Here is a 15,120-nt window from a genome sequence, read left to right on the forward strand (position 1 = left end):
TGGGGAGACATAAACACAGCAATCCAGTTTTCGGACAGTTCACCTAGAGCGATTAATGCGGCCAGCAGGACTCCATCCACCCAAGGAGACCCACAAGTAAGCGTGCTGCTGGCAAAAATAATTGGCAACATATGGAGTTATAAATTTTTTTGTTGTTTTTTCAAGTAAAATAAACCATTTGGTGATAGAGATAAAAACAGAAACACTACCAAAGTCACACACACAATCTCAAAGCTTGCAGCTGTTACCCAAATCCTGGCTTACACTGTAGTGTAAACCGATCCTGGTGAGAGTAGCACTCCTCTGTGGTGCTGAGGAGGCACACAGTGAGTGCTGGAGGTCAGAAAGCTGGAAGGTTCCCCTGCCTCTCTGTGCAGGACCTCGAGGCTTAAGGAATTAGTTAACAAAAGCAGGACCAATGGGAAGAATAGCAAACCTCCCCATGGCCCAGGATTTCATATGCATGGAGAACCAGCCTAGTGGCACATACCTACAATTCTGGTACTAAGGCATCAGAGACAGGATTACTGTGGGTTGAAGTCTAGTCTTAGCTGCTTAGTGAAGTCAAGATGGACTTGAATTAGCAAAACGTTATGCACATACACACATGTACACACACACACACACACACACAGGCACGCAGGCATGCACACACAGAGGGGAGAGGGTGCTATAGAGTTCGCTCTTGGAAGAAAGACCTGGTATAAGGAAAAGTAGAACTCTGAAGTCTCCTGAACGCTGTCATTCATGGTAAAACAAAGAGAAAGAAGTTAGGGAGAGAAAGGGGGGGAAGGGAGAGAGAGAGTGAGACAGAGACAGAGACAAAGAGAGACCCAAAGAATTCTAATGATGTAAACCCCATAAATACGTGGGATGTCAAGAGAGGGGTCACATGAAATGTTGTTTAAAAGGCTGCCAAAGATTGATCAGGACAATCACAAGGTCAAACAGCACTGAAAGTGTTTCAGAACACCCCGTCCCATGCTTTGGAGACATCTGTGCCCAGATAACATACAAACCACATTAACAATGCAATGGACTACCCACCGGGGCCACCAAAGCACCCATCCTGGGGACACGTGGGATTTTCATGATTCCCGGAGAAGCTCTTTGTGGTGTGACCTGCTAAAACCAGAAAGCAGCAATAGACTGTAACCATAAGGTGGAGGAGACATCAAGGGTGAATTCAAAGGTCTTAGACAGATGTTGTGTTGCCTAGAAACGGACCTCAGCTGCTGAGTGGCTTTGATTTGTGGGAAGATGGAGGCATGGATATTGTAGTCCTAAGTGTCCTTGAAATGAAGCACAAAACCATGACTAAAGCACAAGCTACTGAGTCCCACAGCTGATCCCCCAAATAGAGCTCACCCAGTAGGACAAGAAAGTGTTAAGAGCTAAGGGCTGGGGAGATACTCAGTGGGTAAGCATTTGCCATGCCCATGCATGCACGAAGACTGGAGGCAGGGTCTCCAAAACCCATAAAAAGCTGGCTGGCCATGGCTCATTTGTCATCTCAATATGTGAGAGGCAGAGACAGGTGATCCCTAGGGCAAGCTTGCTAGTTAAACTAGTCAACTGAGGGGAGGGGGTGTGTGCCCTAGGTTCATCAACAGACCTTGCCTCAGTATACAAAATGGATAATAAGCCATGTTGTCCTTCTTGTATATACCCACACGTGTGCAACACTACACACACACACACATGCTCCAACATGTGTGGCTGTGCACATATCCACACAACACACATGTCTGGGAAGTAACAAATACATCCTTACTGTGAACTGACGAAATTTAGAGATAACTTAAAGTGGACAGCTCACGATCTAGCAATTAAAAACACTAGAAAGTGGGCTGTGTCAACAATGAATAAGGCAAAAGGCAAAAGCATCTTCAGATATTAGCAATGGATGAGTTAAAGGAAGCATCATTAGCCAAAGGTGACTTATACCTGCAATCTAGCACTTGGGAGTGGAGGCAGGAGGATCAGGAGCTCAATAACAAATAATCAGGAGTTTGAGAGACCAGCTGGACCAAAAAAGACCTTGTCTCAAAGGAGGAGGAAGGGGGTGGGGAAAAGGAGGAGAGAGAAGAGGAGGCGAGAGGAGGAGAAAGGAAGCTCTGCTAACAGACCAGTAACTGTACCAGAACATGCAAGTCTCACTCATGAGTGTGTAAGCCAGCTGCCATACCACGTGTGACACATTACAAACACTTAAATTGTCATCAAAACTGTCTGGCTCACACAAGATAACTCAGACAAAAACCCCTTCCAAACCAGGGCCACATTCAGGTCAATTTTCTATTTCACATTTAATACTAACACGTGTGTAGTACAAATGGCATACCAAGATGAAAACTACTCATCACAGTAGATTAATTAATATGGCACATTAAACAGAAGCAAAACACCCAGACTATTCTAGGAATGCAGCCCACAAGACAGAGACCACTTCCCAGAAGGATCTCTCTTCCCTTGAAGAAATAAAGCAAAGAAACATCCAAATGGCCATCCATCAGGAGGCTTAGTCAGGGGGATTTCCCAGAGTTCCAAGACAGCCTGAGCTACACAGTGAGTTACAAGATAGCCTGGGCTACACAGTGAATTCCAGGCCAGCCTGGGCTATACAGTGAGTTCCAAGCCAGCCTGCACTACAAAGGAGGATCATATCATTCAGAAAAATAAAATAAAATAAAAAATAAAGATTAATGTAGCCGCCCGCGGCCACATGTGAACTGGAGACCTGGAAGAGAATGCTGGGGATAAACGGGAAGGCAACGAAAGAGAATTGAGTCAGGACTGACTTTACTATTATTTAGCCAATATATATAGTTTTTAGAAAACAACCCTCCCCCCCCCCCCCCATGGCCTCGAATTCCTTGGTTCTTCTTCTCAGCGGGTCGCCTGCTTCTAGTCACGCAGGTCTCTGCTGGTCTCCAGGTGAGACTGCCCTGAGGCAGCCTTGGTTGTTAAGGTGAAAGCGTCTGAATGGTTCTCAACAGAGCAAGGGCCAGAGATAGCACCAGCGGAAGGGTGGAGGCTGCCAGCCAGGAATGTCGCAGCTTGAATAGGATGGGCTGAGAAGTCCAGCTAAATGCTGTGGGGGAAGGGACAGATTAACTTTAGGGGAAGAGACTCACAAGGCCCCGCCCATCTCTGTAGTTAATGGTTGCTGATGGAGGAACACTTTATTCTTTGGTGTAGTTGTAAGACCCCAAAAACCGAGGGTGCCCCAGCACCCCACACCCCGGAAGGTGACACCCAAATTACTCGTGAGAAACGGTCTCGATGCAATAGCATGAGGATTTCTTTATTTCCACAATTCTGGGTTCCATAGCCGCCGTGCACCACGCAGGGTCAGAGGACTATGGACCACGAGTGCCGAATTGAGACAGCTTTTATAAGTTTGAGACAGAGCCTGCAAATCACAAACCAATCATTTCTTAGCATGGAGAGCCCGCGAAATGCGAGCCAATTGATTTGTACCACTCCATAGTTTGTAGGCCAATCAGTTTAAATTATCGGAGCCCGCGCTCAGTGAACCAATTAGTTTCCTATAATGTCTACAGCTGCATGAACTCCTGCTTAGGGGTAATGGCGTAAGTTTACAGAAGCAAGATAAGCTTAGCCCATTTTCAGTTACCCTATGGGGCCAGGATCACCTATTCAAGGCCTTTCTGCTAGGTCTAAACAAAGGGCGGGCTCTGGAATGTGACCTTTTACCTAGTTTCTAACAAAGCGAGATAGCATTTTAAACTACTGATTTCTTGGGGTCGTTAGAATTAGACTGTATTATTCTCTGTCCTTTCAGTAGTCACTGGTAAAGTACATGCGATCCTACGGGTAACCCTGATTAAACTCACAGGTACACCAACAAAAGTCAATATGAAAGTTGAATGGAGGACAAGTTGGGGAAACAAAGGAGACAGTGGGGGGGGACTCCACAGTTAAGAGTACTGGCCGCTCTCAGAGGACTTGGGGTTCCCTTCCCAGTCCCACTTGATGGCTCACAACCATCTGTAACTCCAGGTTTGGGGGAATCTTGTGCTCACTTCCAGCTTCCGTGAGTACCAGGCACACACATGATAGAAAGACAGGCATGCTAGCAGAACACCCATACACACGCGCCAATCTTTCATTAAAAAATTAAACTAAAGCCAGCCATGGAGGCACATACCTTTAATTCTAGCACCAGCGAGGCAGAAGCAGGTGGATTTCTGAATTCGAGGCCAGCATGGCTGTCATGTGGATGGCACAAGGTTCCCGTGCTCACAGATAAACACTGGAGAAACCAGAAATGTTACTCGTGAGAGATGTCTCCTCAATGGAGGAAATAAACACTTGTTTTCGGTCCACAAGGATGTTAACGACCCCGTGAACTTTGCTGTCTATAGAGCCAGGCCATTCCCAAATCCCCCAGACTATGTATCCTAAACTCTGCCTCCCTAAACCTTTGTCTTTAGCTCCTAGTTAATAAAACACACCTTAAGGGGAGATGTCACATGTGTTTTAGAGCCTGATGATCTCTAGACCACACCAGATGCTAGGCCCTTTGGCTATAGAACCCACCCTAGTGGTCACATGTGCTTTGAAAAGGAGTTTCTATGCAGTCATGCTGTAAGCTTTATTGTACACCTGGATTTGGAATGGTTGTTATCTGGAGACTTTCCCTCAAATTGTACTGTGTTTAAATGTGAACTTAAACTTAAAAGTTCACAGTGAACTTCCTGGCACCAGACTCTAGAAGTCTGATCCAGACCAACTAAGTTCAATGAATCTAGTTTTCCTGCTCCTTCCGATGCTTACAGGGACCCCAGGACACATAGCAAGTTCTGGAAGAGCCAGGGCAGAGAGACCTTGTCTCAAAAAACGAAAATAGAATAATAGATAATAGATAGATGATAGATAGATAGATAGATGATAGATAGATAGATAGATAGATAGATAGATAGACAGATAGATAGACAGACAGACAAATAGTAAAGAAATATAGAAAGCATGAGAACAGAAAAGTTATACAAGGTACAAACCAAAACTAAAGACAATGTCTCCCACAGGAAATCTTGGTACTGAGAAATGTCAGTGTGATGAAATGACATATCAGAATGTACAGTTATAGAAAATTGGCAGTCACCGACGCTAGGAGTATAGGTGAGTTTATCATATGGACCATACTGGTGTCTTGAGTGTGGAAGCCCCGATGAGGTGAAAACCTGTACCAAGTAGAAAAGCTAATCTTTCACCTGTAATCCTATCTGCAGTTGTGACATCTGTGTCAGAGCATGACATCTATTCCACACAAAATGTGATGGCGCTGTCAACCAGGTAGCCTCTGATACCTCACCCTGTGTGGCAGCATTACTGTCACACCCTCAGACCAATTGTCCCAGAGACCTGTTGTTGCCCGTTCACTGGTCACTGACCTGTGCTTCCTGCTCGCATGACCAGTGAGTCCCGGTTACAGACCCAGCCCCTTGCAGCGCAGATGCACACCTCTGCTGGAGCACAGTAACTAGATCCTTAGTGAAGCAGAGACATTGAGTTGTGGTGCCTTAGCCACTATGTAGGGTTTCTATCGCTGTGATAAACAGCATGACTGAAAACAGCTTGGGGAGGAGAGGGCTCGGTTCAGCTTACAGCTCCACAGCACAGTCCTTCACTGAGGGAAGACACAGCATGGCTCAGGGGAGGACCCTGGAGGCAGGGCTGAAGCACAGGCCATGAAGGAGTGCCCCGCACTAGCTCGCTGTCTGTGGACTGCTCGGCCTGCCTTCCTACACCACTCAGGACCACAGCCCAGGGGAACTGCCCCAGTGGGCTGGGCCCTTCCATATCAACCATCCTTCAAGAAGCCGCCCCACGGGCGTGCTCACGCGTCAGTGTGGTTAGGGCATTTTCTCAGCAGATGTCCCATCTTTCCAAACGATGCCCTCTCACCCCCTAACCCTGATGAGCTTGTGTGAAGTCGGCACAAAACCAGCCAGCACTCCAACAATGGTGGCTCACACCTGTCAGCTCAGAACCTGAGAGGAGGCTTTCCATCAGCTCAAGCTAGTGGGAGGCCCTGTGTGAGGCCCGGGCTCAAACAGACAAACAAACAAACAAGCAAGACAAACCCCAGAAAGAAGCATGATATCAAATGGACATGTTATAAAAACCAGAGCATGTGTCATGTATGGGCTTTCATGTTTTTATTGTATGTGTATGAGTGTTTGCCGGCATGTACACATGTGCACCATGTGTAGGCATTGTCAGTCGAGGCCAGCAGAGGGTGTCCCCTTGGTCATGGTGTCTCTTCACAGCATTAGGAAAGTAACTAATGGGAATGACTCCCACCTCGTAAGTCTAACACCGTGATACAACATTACAGTCTCACCTCAGGGCACAATGCTCTGACTGTCGTGAACTGGAATGCTCAAACCTGATGCGTGGTGTGTGGTTGAGCTGAGAGTGTTCCTCTTAGGCTCAGAGATCTGAAGGCTTGGTCACCAGGGAGTGGCACTACTTGAAAGGATCAAGAAGTGTGGCCTGGGTGAAAAAGTGTGTCGTGGGGTGGGCTTTGTTTGAGGTTTCAGAAGTCCAAGCCAAGTCCAGAATCACTTCCTGCTGCCTGCAGATCTGGATGTAGAGATCTCAGCTCCTTCTCCAGCACCGTGTTTACCTGTTTGCTACCATGCTTCCCATCACGAGGATAATGGACTAAGTTTCTAAAGCTATAACTAAACACCATTAAAAGGTTTTCCTTTATAAGCATTACTGTGATCCTGATGTCTCTTCACATCACTAGAGAGCAGAGTATTGCTGTGACAGCCTGACCTTGCTACTTGTTGGTGAAATGTGGGCTTTGGGACTTCAGATTAGTGGCTGGACCAAGAAGACCTTGTCATGGTTCTGGCTTTAGAGTCAAGGATACAAGAAAGTGGTTGTAGAATCTCCCTTCATGGCTAAGAAAAGCTACTGAGCCAGGCATGTATCAGGGGCGTCCCTGTACAGAGACGAGGAGTGACCATTGTGTGAAGCTGAGAAAGTGAAGACTGGATTTCGTTGGAGATGCCGAGATGTTGGAGATGCCAGGGTTGTGGGATACCTGCCAAGGAGAGCTGCATAGAGGAGTGGAACCAGTCCAAGAGAGAGAGAAGTGGGGCGTGGAAACAGAATTTGGAGTATGCCCTATAACTTATAATGTACAGGATAGACCTAACACCCAGTCAATCATTTTTTATCAATTAAGTAGTACCCCTGTCATCCATTCAAACTTAAAAGACTTATTATTCTATACCTGACTCAAGTCCTGGCTTTATACTGTAACCCATCTGAAAACCATCCTCTCAAATCTGTATCATCTTTCTAAATGCTAAACAGCTTGGACTGGCTATAAGACTATTAGTCTTCAACCCCATCAGAAATCCAAGAATGACTAATATTACCTGAAAGTATGAGAAGCACAAAATATAGCTTCTAAAACTTAGCCAATTTATAGAGACCGCTGATCACCTGGACAGGCCCTATACACCAAAACATTGGAGCATCAGTCTTCAGCCTTCTGGCCCAGGATCATCTGACAGACCTTGGTAATGCAATAGAGTAGTGTAGTGGGAGGTCGCCCAATGAAGGCTTTTAGCTTGTTTTGTTAACTGATTGAGTTGAGCTTTATTTTACCAGAGAACTGGGTTGGAAACAAAGTAGCAACAATGCCCAGCTTACGGCTTCAGAGGGTTAGTCCATTCTCATGGTGGGTCATAGAGCAGCACACAGGCCAACATGGTGCTAAAGAAAGAGCTGTATTCAGTCCAGTATTTCTTCATGATGCTCCCTGTCCTCCTTGGAATGGTGGTGTGTATCCTGTGCCATTGCACATTGGAAGTATAGGATCAGCTCTTTGATTTTGATATTACAGAAGTTAGAGTTAAGAGGTTGCCTTGAGCCTTAGAAGAGACTTTGAGCTTCTAAACAGTGTTGCAACTACTATAGACTAAGAGGACTTTCAAAGCTGGACAACATGCAGTCTTGTATTATGATATGGCTATAAAGCTGTGGGGACCAGGAAGTGGAATGTGGTGGTCTGAGTAGGAATGGCTCCTATAGGCTCATATATTTGAATGCTTGGTCACCAGGAAATGTCACTATTAGAAAAGATTCAGAGGTGTGGTCTTGTTGGTAGAAATGTGTCACTGGTGGCAGCCTTTTAAGGCTTCAGAAGCCCAAGCCAAGCACAGAATCCCTCACTTCCCGCTGCCTGCAGGTCCAGATGTAAAACTCTCAGCTCCTTCTCCAGCACCATGTCTGTCTGTGTGCCACCACGCTTCTCGCCATGAGGATAATGTCCTAAACCTCTGAAACCCTACATAAACCCCGATTAAACAATTTCCCTTGTGAGAATTGCTGAGGTCCTGGTGTCATTGCGCAGCAATAGAACACCAATGGAAACACTACACTGTCACCTGATATATTCAGTCATTGTCTCAGAAAGGCTTGCCCCGGAGGATCCTGAAAAACTCCTGTGGATTGACACACAGACTTTGTCATGGAAACAAACCAGGGGGAGCTCAATATGCATGTGTGGTGGTTGGCATAGGTTTGGCCCCACATAGATCATGTGTCTGAATGCTTGGCCATAGGGAGTGGCACTATTAAGAGGTGTGGCCTTGTTGGAGTAGGTGTGGCCTTGTTGGAGGAAGTGTGTCACTGAGTAGGTGGGCTTTGAGGTCTCCTAAGCTCAAGCTCTGCCTAGTGTGGAATCAGAGCCTCCTCCTGGCTGCCTGTGGAAGATAATATCCTCCTGACTGCCTTCAGATTAAGATGCGGAACTCATGGCTCCTCCTGCACTGCGTCTGCTTACACGCTGCCGTGTTTTCTGCCTTGATGGTAATGGATTGAACCTCTGAAGCTGTAAGCCAGCCCCAATTAAATGTTATCTTTGTAAGAATTATATTGGTCATGGTGTCTCTTCACAGTAATAAAATCCTAACTAAGAGAGTCTGTAAAGCAGATGTAAAGTGTTCAATTAGATATCAGGCATGGTGCTATACTCCTGTCATCCCATCAGGAGGCAGAAGGATGATTTGCTTAAGGTCATTCTCTGGTACCTAGTGAGTTTGAGGCCAGCCTAGGTTACAGGAAACCAATTTTATAAGAGAGACTGTTTGGTATAACCTGACCAGTACAATTTGATTCCATCTGAAAAATATTGGGCAGGGGATGGTGGCACATGCCTGTAGTCCCAGCACTTAAGAGAAAGGGAAAGGTGGATCTCTGTGAGTTCAAGACCAGCCTGGTCTTAGATGGTAAGATCCAGGTTAGCCAGGGCTGTACTGTGAGACCCTTCTCAAAGCAAAACAGACAAAAGCAAATGCACTAAACATTGTTCGTATTCCGCACACTTAGTGTGGATTCCACTTACTTAAACTGCAAAGCATCTTGTAAAAAGAACAATATTGAATTTCTCCATGTGACCCACCCAACTCCCCCTCTCAGGAATGGGGATGGGTGGGTTGGGAAAGCTGTTTCCTGTGCTGTGTAGCATATTGCATAGAACAACTTTCAGGCTGGGCCTTGGCCTGGGTGACTCCATTTTATGTGGCATCAGCTTGCTCCATTGTGAGTGGAAACTAGCGTTCTCTGCCCAGAACAGATGGAAGCACAGACGGGAACCATCTTGAGGACGGACTGAGGAATAACTTTTCCTACAAATATTATCAGCTATGAACTTGTCAATGAAGGCTGGAGACAGGAACACAGAGGTGTAGTGAATCCACATCAGAACAAAATAGACTCTTGGGCTTATGAGCGTAACCCTTCTTGATCGTGTAAAACAAGTTACCAGAGTACCTATCAGCCCATCCTTAGGACACTGATGCAAGGACACAGGATCCTCAGGGGGACAACCTCTGTTTATCACCAGGGCTTTACCTTAGCTTGACCACCTCATTCACACATTTGCCATTTGTCTGGATCCAGTGGACCTGGAAGCCAATCCGTCCCCTTCACCCTGCGCCATGATTTGGGGTCCTCATGCCTGGCTTTGCAGTGACCCCCTTTCCAGCTCCATCAGCTCTCCCGTGTTGCTTTCAACATGGAACCTTTGAGCGTCTCAGCCCCTTTATCTCTCTCAGCACTCTGTAACCTACGTTCAATTGTGTGACATGTGTTGGGGATTGGTTCTAATGCTTTGATTTGATTGGGATTTCTGTGTGTCCAAACCCGGAAGGTCCTTGTCCCCAGTTGGCTTTTGATTGACCAATAAAGAGCCCACAGCCAGTGGTTGGGCAGAGGGAGATGGGGCTAGGACAGAGAGGAGGAGAAAAAGAAGGATTGTCATGATGAGGTGGGAGATAGATCAGGTTTAGGGATGTAGGAAAGAGAGCCAATGAGATATAAGAATTAGGGTAAGCTGCCATGGACACTTCCCTGATTGGGCCTGAGGTAACACGCAGAGAATTAGAACTGCTCAACTACTGAGCTATATGTCATATTAAAAATAAAGATCCAGGGAGCTGCCGGGCAAGTGTCTGGAGGAGCAAGACCCCCCAGGAGCGCAAAGCTATGTAGTCAAACTCCACACTACAGCATGTGATGTGTGACCTGAGATTCCACTAGTTAAGACCAAAACAAGGCATAGTTGTTCATGCCTGTAATCACAACACCTGAAAGTCTGAGGCAGGAGGATTGCTCTGGATTTAAGGCCAGCCTAGGCAACATGGGATTCTGGCCCAACTTGAGCTCCAGAGTAAAACTTTGTCTGGAAAAACAACAAATTAGGATAAAAGAATCTACCGAGGATGACTCGTGAAGCCAACAGGACTTGGTGAGTCAAAGGTGAGGACATTGATGGCATTGTTTGTGAATTTATCAGAATTCTCGAAGCCTCAGCTGAGAGAGAGAGAGAGAGAGAGAGAGAGAGAGAGAGAGAGAGAGAGAGAGAGAGAGAGAGAGAGAGAGAGAGAGAGAGAATGCATGCCTCACAATGCAGGCCTGGAATCCACACAATTGTTTTTCTTCCAGCCTGACAGTAAGTCACCCCGGATGGAATGATCTTCCTGTCAACACCTCTTTCCCTGGCTGCCCCCAAGGAAACACTGTTCAAATCTCCACTGCTCTCTTTTTAACCTATCTATGACTTGCAAGTCCTTTGTTTTCTAATGATATTAAACCCCACCTCTGGTATTTCCATATTTCTAATTTTAAAAGGCAGACACAGAGAGAAAGCCAGGTATTTTTATGCTCTTGGGATTCTTTTTTTTTTTCTTTTTTTTTTCTTTTAAAGTCCCAACTCTTGGGCTTTTAGAGCCAAAGAATTCCAGCAGTTGACATAAAAATCCTACCTACCCAACCAAAACATTAAAAGTTGCATTCCATTCTGTTTTTAAATGTTGCTTCTCCTGACCTTTTAAGAAAGGTCACGGAGGAAATTCAATCCACTTGAGTAGAGGGAACGAAATTCTAGATTGTTCTTTTGTACAAATGTATTATTTAATTCTTAAATTAAGAGCATGATATTTAAAAGCACAAATACAAAATGTGAGTAGGCTGGGCCTCCTCAAGAATTAGTGTGCAGTAAAATTAGATTCTAGCCTAAGCCTGAAATTAGCCTGGGCTCATATTCTGGCCCTGCAATTATACACACTGTGCAACCTTAGGGTAGTTATTCCTTAACTACTTATCTCAGAGTGGGTGTGATTCTCTGTCCCTCAGAGAACCTACAAAAATTACCAAAGATGTTGTACGTTCTTGCATTAGGCTCTAGATACAGCTACTGTGTGAGCACCTCTCTTCATTTAGGGCAGATATAAGAGGACACTCTGAGGTCTTCAGTCACCAAATCCTACAGGGGCAGTGGCACCATGCAGTTGCTAGTGATGTGGGATTCGCAAGGTCTTAGAAATAGAAAAAGCACCCTGGGCATAGTGGTGCAGGTCTAGATTCTGAGCACTTGGGAGATGCAGGCAAGGAGGACCAGGAGGCTCAAGGTCATCCTTGGGTACTTAGCAAGTTCAAGGCCAGCCTGGGTTACCTGGGATCCTTTTCTTCACTTATCAAACACCACCACCACCACCACCACCAGGGGCTGGCTCACTCTATAAGGGTGGCCTTGAACTTCTTGTCATCCCGATTCTACCTCCCAGCCTTTGGCATTGGTCTGTGTCTACCGTGTGCATGTGGTGCTAAGGACTGAGCGTGAAATTCTTTGCCAGGTAAACCAACCACTCACGTTCAGAGTCCTTCATTTTCGTGGTCCATTTCTACAGTGTTCTAGGCTCTCTCCTCCTCTGTGATCAGGTTGAACCTTCGTCCTTTATCCCTCTCAGAATTGTGTAACCAGTCACAACGCTGAGCAGCGCAAGGGGTCAAGAGCACAGTAGGAGAGGACGTTACTAACCAACATCTCCGTCCTCAGGACCTGGGAGGCTATAGACCACAGGAAAATGAGAACTTGGAGCTCTGAGGCCAGCTCTGGGAGGATTAGCTTGAGTAGGAGGCCGGTCTGGGCCGCACGGTGAGGCTATTTCCAAACAACAACTAGAAGCAGAGGTGTTGTACAGGGAAGAGCAGCAATCCCCCAGATTCCCACACAGCCTCTTCTGGCTCTGTGAACTGAAGTACAGTGAAAAACTGATGTCTGTGCAGGGAATTCAGCAGAGTGAGTGGCTAGAAGTTCTGTAGTTAGAGAGAGTTGAAATGTTGTAAATAGAGAGATAAGATTCTTCTGGGCTACCATTAGTCCATATCAGTTTACCAGAGCCATCCTTTTGACACTCTGGTGACATTTCTAGAATGCATTCCTGGAAATCACCTGACCTACCGACTCCAGAGCTGAGAATGTCACCAGACAGTCTGGAACCTACAGCAACAGTCCCAGGCATGCCTGTGCTCTGCCTAGCTGCTGTCCCCTTCCCAACAGACTACTCTGTAAATGAATTGATGTGCGTTTCCTTTGTTTCCTTCCGTGACTGTAAGAGTTCTGCTAACCCCTCCAAGGGATATCATTCAGGGTAACCTGAACTCCTGAGCTTGGGTCATGACCAGTCATATCTGGCTCCTAATAACCCTCTCCTATTGTCTCTGGGGCAAGAGTTGTGTTTTGGTGTGACAACTTTTTGCTTCCTCCTGTTTGTCACAGCAATTGTCAAGTGTCATAAAGCTAAGAGGAGTGTCATAAGAAAAGAGATTGGATCATTACAAAGTTTAAAGGTCTCACTCCAGAAGCTGTCTTCCATGTAACAGGCTGGGGCTAGTCCACTGAGGAGAGACTTCTAGCCTTCTGGATTCCAAGATAAACAGGCTTAGCGCAAGGCATTTCCATGATTTTCTGTAGGCAACAGTGAATTGGAGTAAGGTTCTTGTAGAGTACTCTGAAGGGTTGCTCACACTGAGCACAAGCTAACACACACACACACACACACACACACACACACACACACACGCATGCGCTCGCGAAGGCGCACACACATTCACTCTAAACCTCAGGACATATCCCCAGAAGGCGGGTATAACTCTTCTTCATTCGCACAGCAGGAAATAAAGGCTCCAAACAATGATTCTTTCCAAGCTCTCTCTCCTCCAATACCAGGGACTGCTTTGCCCAGGTTTGCAAGACCCCTAAGAGCCCGGGGAAGAAGGCTTCTCCTGCCACAGACAAACAGAGCACCCTGCCTCTCCTGTGCCTTACCCTGCACATTGCTACTTTTAGCCCTGAAACTGGGTTCTTTGTCCCTCTTAGAATTGTGAGGGGAAAAAAACAAGATCAAGTGCCATCAAGCAGTGAAGGGGACTTTTCATTCTTGGCCAAGAATGGAATAAAGGAGACAATAAATGTGAAAAACAGCTTCTCGGCAGCCCAGGGGGCTTGATGGCTATAGCTGTGGGGCGAGAGAAATGAGGGGCAGGGCGGGCTAATGCGGGGGAGGGGTGGTTGTGCGCTTTCTGGGAATGGGCACAACTTTTCCAGGAATGTGGGCACTGTTCCCTTTTGACCTTTTTATGGTTCTTTTTGTCCACTTGTAGTCATGGCAATTGTGAGCTGACGTGGCCTGGGATTATGCCATTCTGTATGCAGATGGCATAGAGATCTTTGAAGATAGTCATCTGTAATCCGGTAGTTTAGGCTAACCCACGACTTCAAGCATCCAGGCCGCAGAGATAAACACAGTGAGGGTAGAGTTAGCTATCCTAGGCAGTCTTCAGGGAAGCATGCCCTCCTCCCTCAAATTCTGGGATCAATCAATTTGTTTGTTGTTTGTTTGTTTGTTTGGAGGCAGGGCGTTGTGAGCTTACGGAAGTCTGACAACAATTTGCAGAAGTTTGTTCCCTTCTTCTGCCTTGTGGACTCCAGGGGTCATCAGGATTGGTGGCAATCGTTGTCACCTGCCTGCCATCTTCCTAGGCCTACGCGAGCTTGGATGGGGGACCCTCCATCAACATGGTCAAGACATTAAGGGAGTTGGTCTGGCCCCGGTCACCCATAGGCCTTGCTTTCTACACAGCTGTCTTATGCTAGAGCCATTTCCCTTTTCTGTGGCTTTACTTGTTTGTTTGTTTGTATCTGAGGGTCTCAGATAGCCCAGGCTGACTCCAACCTAACTGTGCAGCTTGGGAGGACCTTGAATTTGTTGATTCTCCTTCTAAATAATGGGAAGATAGGCACTTGACATCATGTCTGGTTTGTATATTACTGGGCATCCCACGCAAGGCATGGAGAATGTTGGACAAGCAAGCACTCCACAATTGGGCTAAATCTCTTATTCTCGGGAAAGATTTTTTAAATCTTTTTTTCCTTCCTTTTTCCTTTTAATTGGAAAAAAACCAATGTAACAAACCCTTTATTTCTTTGAAAATAAACTCAGTAACTAAGTCTCTGTACGCTCTAGCTCCAACCTAAGTCTCTGCTTGGTTTGATAACAGTTACTCAAGCCCCAGAAAAGACAACTGTCAAAAAAAAAAAAAATCAACCTCTGGGTGCTTTCATGCCCTGAAACCCTTCCACACCCTAAAATTGACAGGCAAACACACCCTAGACTAACAGGCTGGTTCTAAGCCAAAGGCAAGAAAAGCAAGGTTTCTGGAATAGCAAGGAGTCAAAGATGCACCCTGCCCTGCTCAAAATCCCACAGTAACAAAGGAAGACAG

The sequence above is a fragment of the Apodemus sylvaticus genome, chromosome 5 (assembly GCF_947179515.1).
Source record: "Apodemus sylvaticus chromosome 5, mApoSyl1.1, whole genome shotgun sequence".
Lineage (NCBI taxonomy): Eukaryota > Metazoa > Chordata > Mammalia > Rodentia > Muridae > Apodemus > Apodemus sylvaticus.